Source organism: Cynoglossus semilaevis, chromosome 5, assembly GCF_000523025.1.
Source record: "Cynoglossus semilaevis isolate Cse_v1.0 chromosome 5, Cse_v1.0, whole genome shotgun sequence".
Lineage (NCBI taxonomy): Eukaryota > Metazoa > Chordata > Actinopteri > Pleuronectiformes > Cynoglossidae > Cynoglossus > Cynoglossus semilaevis.
The window spans coordinates 13034198-13045106 of record NC_024311.1 but is presented as its reverse complement, the minus strand read 5'-3'; positions in this window follow the sequence as shown (position 1 = coordinate 13045106).

The following is a 10909-nucleotide window of genomic DNA, read 5'->3' as shown; positions in this document are numbered from 1 at the left end:
ATCTCATTTCATGCTTTGATTTCTGCTGGAAAAGAAAATGTCAAAACATCAATCCTCTAAGGACTAACGACAAAATCTATCTAGGAAAATGATCTTGTCTTGAAATAATAAATTTGGTAAGCCTTGTGTTAAACGTTAGATGAAAATAATAAAAAACAGTTAGTGATAGGTTTTTACAAAATGATTGAGGAGAAACGGATGAGAAAGATGTGCAGCAGGTTGGGGTGGTAAAGGATGACATTTTTTGATTAAAATGATATCCATCTTTGAAACATGAGAGCATTCTGCAGACTCTAAACCAGTGGTTCTCAATTATTTTTTCTGTCATACTGTACAAACCACAGTATGAGTTGCTGCCACCTAGTGACTGGAGGCTTGTTATCATTCAAGCTTTACGGAAGCCCCACGCTTATGTCCAGCGTGCCGTATTCCATTGGAAGCCCCTCACGCCCCCCGTCACTGTGCCCACCCAGGGGGGCCCGCCCCCACTATTTGAGAAGTACTGCTCTAAACTAAACTGAAGTTAATTCTTGACTTACAGCAATATATTTAGTTTAGTTGTTTAGTCACACAAACAAAAAGATGTGGTAAAGTGTTTTTCTAATTTCTCAAGGCTAAGAGGGCCAAAAGGAGCATCGAAACTCTTTAAGGAATCTTTACGTTTGCTTTAAATTATTTAGCGTATCGATCAGACCTTGGTGAGAAAACGATGTGTCGAGATTAAAGCATTTATAATCTTGATATGGTTGTTTTTACTTACAAAAATAATGGGGTGGTGGTAGAAGTTGCAAAGCCCTTAGCTCCACACCGGCAGTGCACAAACAAATAAATGATGTCACAGTAGATTGCCCCCTGAGCACAATGTCTTGTGTTAGTAAGTAATCCACATCTTTCTTACTTCCTTTTCTTCAATACTTCTGTTTTATTTTCAGAGCCATTACACAGAGAGATACTTTGTCCTGCAGCTTTTTTTTTCTGTTCTTAAATGATGTTCACAATTTTTTTTTTCCGAGTACTTTTACTTTACAGGAAAACTGCCGGTCCAGCAGGAAAATTTAACAGGCATCCTCACGCCTTTTCAGAGAACTTTCTTTAGCAGATGATACTTTTCAAGCTAAGGGATAAGTCAGTTGAATGGAGAAGTAAAGAATGAAAGACACTGAGACTTATTGAGAACATGAATCACAGTCTGGATGGACGACGTGTTGTCTCGCTGCTAATGGAGCTGTGCCCCGGCTCTGTAAATCACCACAGGCCTTACCAGATGTAGTGCCACTTGGAGGCAGGACTGCTTTTAGAGCAAAGAAAAAAAAAGCGATGCCATTATGGAGTTCTATAGCGGATTGTTTCTATTATTTTTTTCTCTCTCTTGCTTTTTTTTCTTTCCAGCAGACTTGGAACTAGCACAAAATTGCAAATACAGGCTGGACGTAAGTTCCTCCTGCCCGTCACCTCTGCAGGTGAAGGGGCTTGTAGTCAGCACAGTAGGGATGTGGATGTAGCCGTAATCCCCAAGGCTGGGCGAAGTCACTGAGAGTTCATACCTGTTCAGGCAGCTGTGGTGTTCCAACTACTGTGAATGACCAGAAAATACATAAACCTCTCAGCCAAAAAGTGCTATTAATCAAAAAAAAAAAAAATCCTTGAAAGAACTTTACTGCAAACCAGTCTGTGTATTTGATGATTGCAATCCAGGTAGCACAGATTTCAAGGATTTCCTTTTATATGCTAATGTAATCAATGTGGCATTGTTAGTAATCTCAACGTGTACACATGAAAAAATATCAAACGCACGTGATTGCATTGGTGGCTTATGGAAGAGGTGCATTATGGTGCAGGTAATGAAAAGTGAAGCCTTTACAAAATGGCACTAATTTTGTCTTTTACATTTTTGTATTCTATTTATTGATATATTATTTTTGTATTATTAAACCCTTTTTCTGAGCAAAGACATTAATATCCAAAAATAGTTACATCGAGGGCACCTGGAGGCAGTAGGTTTCTTGAAGATGTCCACTTCACCTTAGCTAGGTTAGCGTTAGCTATGTCATATCTATTTTAAGTTCCCTTTCTATTTTATAGTCTATTTTTTGCCTGTAGTTCTTTCAGAGATTTTTGGTCCGTCTTTAGCAACTTTAGCAAAACTAGCTGATGTCATATCAATTTTACATGTCTTTTCAACTCAACTTCTTTTTATCCTTTAGCATTTTGAGCTAAGACTTTTTAAGACTTTGGCCACATGTATAAATTTTGGTATTGTTTTGCTTGTTGTTGTTTCCTTTTGTTTTAACCCATCATCCCCGTTTTCACTTATAGTTAGTCCTACCACAGGTTTGGTTGAGTGCAGTAAACAAACTACTACATGCAGTATGATGTGAGTTGTGTGTGCCTTGCTGGGCAGTTCTGATTCAGGTTAGCATCAGGTGGTTACTAATTTGTGGTAGTAAAAGGCTTTATATCAAAGTGGGCTTCGAGAGAGAATTTAAATAATTTTAAGCCCATTTTCTCTGGTTATTATCTGACCTTTGGCCAGTTTTACCCAAGCTACATTTTTTTAACCTTTTATGAGCCAGATGGTGTTGTTGCTATGGAAGAGGTTTTGAAATGATGAGCTGAATTCAGTCAGACTGATGTTGACCCAATCTTTCTTCCATTTGTGACGCATTGACTTTGGACCGCTGCACCACAGGCTCCTCACTCACTGCAGCGATTGATGAAGTCCTTCAAGTGGAGAAAAGCTTCATTAGAAGGAGAAAATACTTCATGAACACTAAACCTGGCATGGTGCCTTCACTGCCACTCTTAAGTAACCATTTGGCCTGATTTGTTTTGTAATTTCTATTTTATCCAGGTTAGTTTGGCTATAAATTAGCTAAAAAAAAATCAATTTTTTATGCCAGCAATAAGATTTACCTCTAACCACACTTAATATTTTTGAACAAGCAAACTTACTGCACAGTATTTTTTACAATATTTGACCACATTTTACCATCCATCTTATTACTCCTCAGTAATAGTGGCAAGACGTAGTAGTAGTAGTAGTAGTAGTAGTAGTAGTAGTACTCTTCAGTAGTAGTGTCAAAGATGTGCTGCTTTTTTGAGCTAACATTCCTAGCTGTTCATTCACCACACTTTCCTGACTGTTATAATATTCAGCCTCTGTGGTTAAAAGGGAAAATTATTCAAATTTATGGAGATTCTGGAAAATCCCCCCCCCCAAAAAAAAACCTCTGGCAAAAAATCTGTGTTGATTTACTAATAATTCTTTTTCACATTATGCATTTTTAAATTGCAAATCTTGATTAGTTTTTCTCCCTGTTCGCAGCAAACCTAATGATGTCGTCGTAGACTTAATGAAAACATAAGTGATTTATAGTCACATGCTGCCGAGCTTATATTCTATAAATATGACATAAAACGGAGAATCAGGGTCTTTGACTGACTCTCTCTGTTGTTGTCGAGCAAAATGAAAACGCTGATTGCCATATGTGTAAATGTGTCTATTTAATATTTTATTTATGACAGATGTGCCGTCATTAAAGAGCCCATTCCGTGCGTGGCGGGCTGCCTCTCTTTCATGCTCCTCTTCCTTCTGAACTGAGCCCTCATGCCTAATGAAGACATTACATTCATCACAAACTATTTCTTTTGACTGTGTTTCCTTTGTGCAAAAAGAATATCTGAGCAGAACAGCTGGCACACTGTGCTATTCTCTGAATGGTTTTTAAATATCCATCTTTTCTTTCTATCCCATTGCTTTGCAGCCAGCCCAGGTTCGCTGAGTGATTTGTACAATAGGTAGCCTCTTCCCACAGGGGGAGGAATGATTTCTAATTTGGAGAGGGCCTGCTGTTTGGAAATTGCCGTTCTGTCACATCACCAATCTCACTGCTGAATACCCACAAGACCATATCGTACACGCAGACAAACTCGAGTCGCTGATTAACAGCGATAGGAGGCCATGTCGAGGAAAGAGGTGTGTCGTACACAGCTGCATCGGAAGTATGTACGTGTGTGTGTGTGTGTCCTAGTGGAGATTCTGAGGATGTCGTACTAAAAAATTATTGCCTCTTAATCATCCACTGCATCCTGCTGCTGGTCTAAGTGTGTGTGCTGTCACGTCTTATCTGGAAAGAATGGACTGTTTTAAAGTTCCCCGCAGCCTCTGTAACAGCTCAGTATTGAGCACTTATATTCAGCTCTAACTGCTGCGTGTGGAGTGTTTAAAAGTGGGGAAAAAGGCAGAGACTTTATGGAGGCACACACAAACGGGAACAATTGCAGACACAAGTAAAAAAAACAAAACATTTCTTTAGTTGAAAATGTTGCCGTCACAGTTTGGTACATTTATCACAAAGCCATTTATTTTTCTTCTTCTATTTTACTTCTTGATATTCCTTCTTTTTTGACCTAGCTATAGTTTAGGTGGCAAAGAAAATACCGAAGTATAAATGCAGACATGAATTATTGCACTGTTATTGTCAAGTAATTGTACTCAGTATATATTGTCCTCACAAAATGCATTAACGTTATATTGACCTGACAGTATGGAGTCTATGTTACATAAACATCTGATTTCCTAAGCAACAGAACATGTACCATCACCTACAACAATTGATGCAGGAAAAACAAATCATGTTTGTTATCTATAATACATTAATGTACATTTATATTGATGTGAAGTCCATTAACAGGCTGCCTTTTCAAAGAAATTCATCAACAATCACTCAAGCATATGGCTTTAATCACAGACTCATCAGAGAGCAACATAACCTTTGTCCTTTTGATGCATAAAAACATGATGTAGGAGGACCAATTTAATATCACATAATGGGTTTTTTCCCCCTCACAAAATAGTGGCAATTTATGAGAATAGTGAGATAATATCACTGGGTACTATCATTATTTGAGTTTTTACACAAAGGCACATTTTGAGAACACACACAAGTGGGTCCTTCTGTGAGTGGACAAAGTCCCGAGAGACCACCTGGGAAACGGGCGAGATAGAACACTCACATCATTCTAAGCAGATAATGGGTTAGTGAAGAAAAGAAAATATCCTGTGCTTTCAGAAATGAAATCAAATCCAGAACTACATCGACCTGTGAAGTGAGACTTTTGTCCTATTTGTCACAAAGGGCCATGTGACCATTGCTAGTTTCAAAGTTTAATGTTTCTGAACAACTTTTTTTTATGTTGGACTCACCATGTAACTGAAGCTAAGCTAATGTATTTGTTATGTTTTTACATACTTCAAAGCAAATGCTAAACTTTAAGCTATGTAACTTCTTGGCTAACTTTGAGCTCTTTTAGCAAACATTTCCCCTTATGTGTAGTCATCTATTGTTTAAATTAATTGTATTGATATGCTAATTGACAATTGATTTAGCTGTGGTAAAAATATTAGCCGCTACTTTATCTTATGTTCCTAACATGTTGGCTAATGTCTTATAAACCAGTGGTTCTCAAACTTTTTATACTCTATAAATGTTTATAAATATGTTTATGTTTAAATGTTGGTGTCTACTGTAATTGACCCCACCCTCACTTGAAGCCTGTTGATATTGACCCCAAGTCCCACCTGTAACACTGAGAAGGGTTAGATGGTGGAACATTAAGTATTGTTACAGAATATCCTGGTTGGTGCCACAGATGGTCCGGTCTAAAATGAACATTCTCTTGACTGATGTCAAGGTCATTGTGTAGTTTTTGTAGACATTTCCATCATGTTCTTGTTCAAATGTTCTGGTGACACAGGGTACATGGATCCCCTGGTTGGTATGGAACAGCTGCACACTTTGATTGCTCTGCCCTCTTCTGCTCATTTTCTCATGAATCTAATTTACTGCTGTTGAGGTAGGAGGGATGGAGGAGCTCCACGGTGATGGATTTAGTGTTATTTTGCGTTTAATACGCTTTTTATGAGGTGTGATATGATAGTTGGACTCTCATTGTGACAAAATGTGAGATGTATTGAGAACTAATCATTCCTAGCATTGAGTTATTGTTACACTGTCGTCAGACACACATGGCATGATTAACGCTAGGGATAAGGCAGCAGTAGGGGAGCTGATATGTAATGAAATGAAACAGAAAAGTTTGGAATCACTTTTTTATACGCTGCTGTCTGTAGGGAGTTGGTTTGAACTAACAAATAAACACTTCTTCTTCTCCCTTTTTCTTCTTCATTTTCTTCTTCTTTTGCTGTCTTCTTAACTATCATAAAAATAATTTCTTTCTTTTTCTGTCTTTTCCATCTTCCTCACCTCTTTTTCTTCTTCTCCTAAAGAAACAATTTAGGCAAAAGTTCCTGCGTTCAAAGTGTACTGTTAAATAAAATAATGGCTGAACTTTTGAAATTAGAAAATTACAGTCTTAGGTAAAAACGTAGGCTAAAGATTCTTAATTTTGTCCAGGAGATGTTCCTATAGTAACAATTTCTAACACTGATCTATGTGAGTATTTATAATATTATTATTAAGGCATTATTATTAAAACAAGTATCAGTTTGGTACTGTCTTTATTATATAGAACATGAATCTGTGCAGTACTGCTGACCTGATACTAGATGTGACATTCATTTGATGGATTAAGTTGATAACAATGATAATGAAAACTAAAAGCTCTTTTACATTTTAAACTTGTATTTTTCCTCCCACACTGAACGTCTTCTTTCATTATGCACTGCTGATTTCGTGGAGGACATTAGTGTGCAAAAAGAAATATGTAAATGTTGATGCACATCTTAAATACAAACTGAATGCCGCAAATGAGCTGCATTATTTATTTATTCACTGCCTATTAGGACTCGTGGGTAGTGATGTTTACTGGGTGTTCAGCGAACACATTTCTTCTGACCTGATATTTTACTGCTCACGTTGGAGACGGCCAGCCTGCCCAAATATTTGTTTGTCCCTGAAGCTCTGCTCTGGTAATAATCACAGCAAGCTCACTGCCGGTCAAATAGATTTAAAATTTCAGTTTTTATATTTTATTTAATGTTGAAATACAAGCTTGAAGGATTATTTGACAGAATACAGCTAATGACTCATCACGTCAGTTAGCGTCATTGTGTTGAAGACCACCACTGCTGATGTCATCTGAGAGTTGAACTCTAAATAAAATGTCGACAAATATCTTTTATTAGTAATCGGTAATTAAAACAGATGCAGTGGATTTATATGACAATTATCGTCTTCAGTGTCAAAGTAAATTTTGTTTTGCCTCTGGGTGTTTTGACATTAATGGAAAATTGACAACCGTGTTGTAGCTGCGGCTTTGTGTCTCTCTGTGGGAGTGAAGCAAATAAGTATTTCTGGCTGTCAAAGAAGTCTGAGAATTATGTATGAGATTATAGACACCGGCACTCCTTTTCTTAGTTTCCACGGTTTCATGTAAGCCAAGCAGGTCTTACACTTTCTCTTCCACCAACTGCTGCTCTCCAACTAATGTTTGAATGAGTTTGCCAACTGCACACCCAGCAGGAACACCGGGGCCTGCATTAAAATGAGGTTATCTAATCGCCACTTAGTCCTCCAAAGAAACTTCAAGTGACTGTGCGGCTGGAACTGCAGAAAATATTCACAAATGATTATTTTTACAAATCCTGTTACAAGAGACGGAGACGGAATATGTTATTCTGATTTCAGGAAATTCCAGAATAAATAGTTCTGTTAAATATTCTTATTACTGGATCCCAAATGCATTGTTTAGTTTATTACTGACTTATTCACGAGTCATTATGTTGCAACATCTAATTTGGGTCAACCCAAATATACTATTTTATTAAAGAAAAACCAAGTATAGCACTAACAGAATTTCAGTTTAAACCTTTTATTTAAAAACTAAGATCTACATAAGAATAATTGATGTGTGTTGAAATTGATAGTAATTAGTTTTTTAAAATAGAAGTTTAATAAAATGAAACTATTACAAGAAAATGAATAACAGTTTTTAGGGGACATAGTAAAGTGTATTATTGTAGGAATAAAAGTTCAATAAAAATACATTTATGCAGTTATTTGGAAAGCATTTAAATAACACAGAATAACTGATTGTTTTTCTGTCATTTTTCTATATTTGCTGATTTTAAACTGAGCTATTTTTACTGCCCATATAAACACAAAACAGCTGAGTACAATAAACATTTCAAATTACACACAGACAAATATTTTCAGTCTCTCTCAGATTCAGTCTCGGAGCTACAAACAATAATTGCTGCGCTGCGCTTTTTCTGCACATAACGTTAAACCCAGAGGTTTTATTTTTATTTCTTTACTGTCTGTTAAAAATATAGAACTTCCTTCTCCATTTCCCTCTCTCTTGGCGTTAAACAGAATGTCACAATAACACCTGAAAAGTCTGATAATTGCTGCTCTGAGTATTTCATACAGCAAACATGGTGACTCACAGTAACATCCTGCAAACATATAGTATATATGTCTATGTGTATATATATATATATATACATATATACATACCTACATATATGCATGTATGTATATTTGCATATATATTTATGCATATGTTATCCTGTACAACCCTTTTGCACACAGAAGTTATATATATATATTTATTACATATGTATACATATATGTATATGTACTGTATATATTATATATTTATATATGTATAAATATATGTTATGCAAGTCTAAGTAAATCTGTGTAGGTGAGTGCATGCATGTCCTCCCCTAAATTCGTTTTCTAATGTCTCATTATTATACTCACCTCCACAACAGAGAGGTTATCTTCTCTCTGAAAGTGCTTTCACATCTCACATTAAAGAGGGAGATAGGAGCGCCGATGAAGGCTTGTAATTTCACTCATTATCGCCCATTTCAAGTGTTGGAGACGTGTCTTTGAAGAAACCTGCTTTTATATTGAATAACCCTGAGGTGACATGAAGGACAGTGGCTTCCTGCAGAGGAGTGAAGCATTTGGCCACTTTTCTCTCTGTCCTCCTGATTTCATTAATAATGCTGATAATACTGATGGGAATGGAAATCATATTTTCTAGCCCTGATTGTTTGAGTGTTTTATATAATGGTGTTTCAATGAGTTAGCATGGACATTTTTATGCAAATTTTAATGTTGTGCATCTACTGGGACATTTATGCATCCATTTTGATGCATTATTCCAGCAGCAGCTTCTTGTTTCTAGCTTCTCCAGTTTCACTTCACTTAAATATCTGTCTGTAACATTTGTGGAGTTTTAAAAAAAATGAAGCAAAAAAAAAAAAAACAAAAACAAAATGCTTAGCTATTAATTTTGAATCATTGAAGTCTAGCTAATATAACTGTTGGCCCTACCGCTTTGGATAAGGTTTAAAAAATATACAATGTACTGGAGGGAAGTGCTCCATGTGGAAAACAGAGATGTTTTTTCTGTAGGTGTGAGCTCAACCCTGAACCACAGTGAGGGAATTGAGCAGGGAAGTAGCAGTTTTCACGCTCTCTCTGTTTGTTTATTGGTTTTCAGATACTCAGGTTTCCTGTGACATTCTGAAAACATTCAATATGTGGTTAATTTTTCACCCATTGTATCTGTTGGTGTGAATCTGGGTGTAAATGGTTTTCTCTATGTGTGCTGGGATTTAAGGACATTTTTGTGACTTTAAGACAACACTACCTGCATTATTTGTATGTAGGAGGGACTCTGCCTGTCATCCTGCATTGTGTGAGTCAGTAGCATCAGATGATGCAAGGTATCTGAAACTGCACAATCCTTCCATAACTTTGAGAAACACTATGAATCTTAAATTTGAGTCTGAGTTGAAGACTCTAATCCATGTTGTGTCATGAGCACAGAAGAAAATAAACCTGGGTTCAATGAGAGTTCGAGTTCTGGACTTGTGAAGAACACTGCCATCAAGTAAAATTTTCAAATATTATAATTGGAAACATAACTGCTCGAGGTCATCTGTGTATTTTTGTTTTTCTTGTCCTACCTCCATTCTCACAATTACACATCTCGCCCTGCAGACTTATTCATAAAAAGCAAAATATGCTGGGGATAATGAATTTGAAATGTTTTATAAATTAGAAGAATTTTAGAAAAAAAGGTTATTGATGAATAGAACAGAAATAGCTTAAAGGTAAAAAGAAAATTATTGACCTTGCACCCTGATTAAAATTCAAAGGTTTTATTGTTTGCAGACAGAATCTCTTAGAGTCTCTTGCTAAAACAATAATAAGTGTTATGCCAATGGCGTATTTCATCATGTATATATATCTTTGTCAATTTGTTTTTGTTTTTTGACCAGAAATGACACAAAAAGTTCAAATTTTGTTCAAATTCTCTAAATGATCTAATTTTTTAAAAAACATGCAAGAAAAGATAACATTTTGAAAAAAAAATTTACAAACATTTTCATCAAATTTTTTCTAGTTTTTGACCAAAAATGACACAAAACTTCACATTTTGACAGAAAATTTTATTTAAAAAAAGTTCAAAATATATTCTTGTAATGCCCTTATATCTTGAAAAACATGCAGGAAAAGATACAATTTTTAAAAATAGTTTTACAAAGCGTTTTGTCAAATGTTTCTTTTTAAGGTTTTTTCAACATCAAACCAAACATTAGGGTTTTACCAAAAAATTCCCAAAAATTTTTTTGAAAGATTTTTTTTCCTAAAAATCTTTCAAAACAAATATTTTTAAAATAAATTTAAATAATATACAATAATAAATTTTAAATTTTTTTTCAAATTTTTTTTAAATTTTTCTAAAAAATCTTTCAAAAAAACATTTTTGAAAAATAATTTCACGAATATTTTCATGAAATTTTTTTTGACCAAAAATGACAAAAAATATTCACAGTTTGAAAATTTAATTTAAAAAAATTTCAAAAAATGGGCATTTCAAAAAGGACATAATCTTCCATTTTTTTTTTGGATTTTTTCACGAT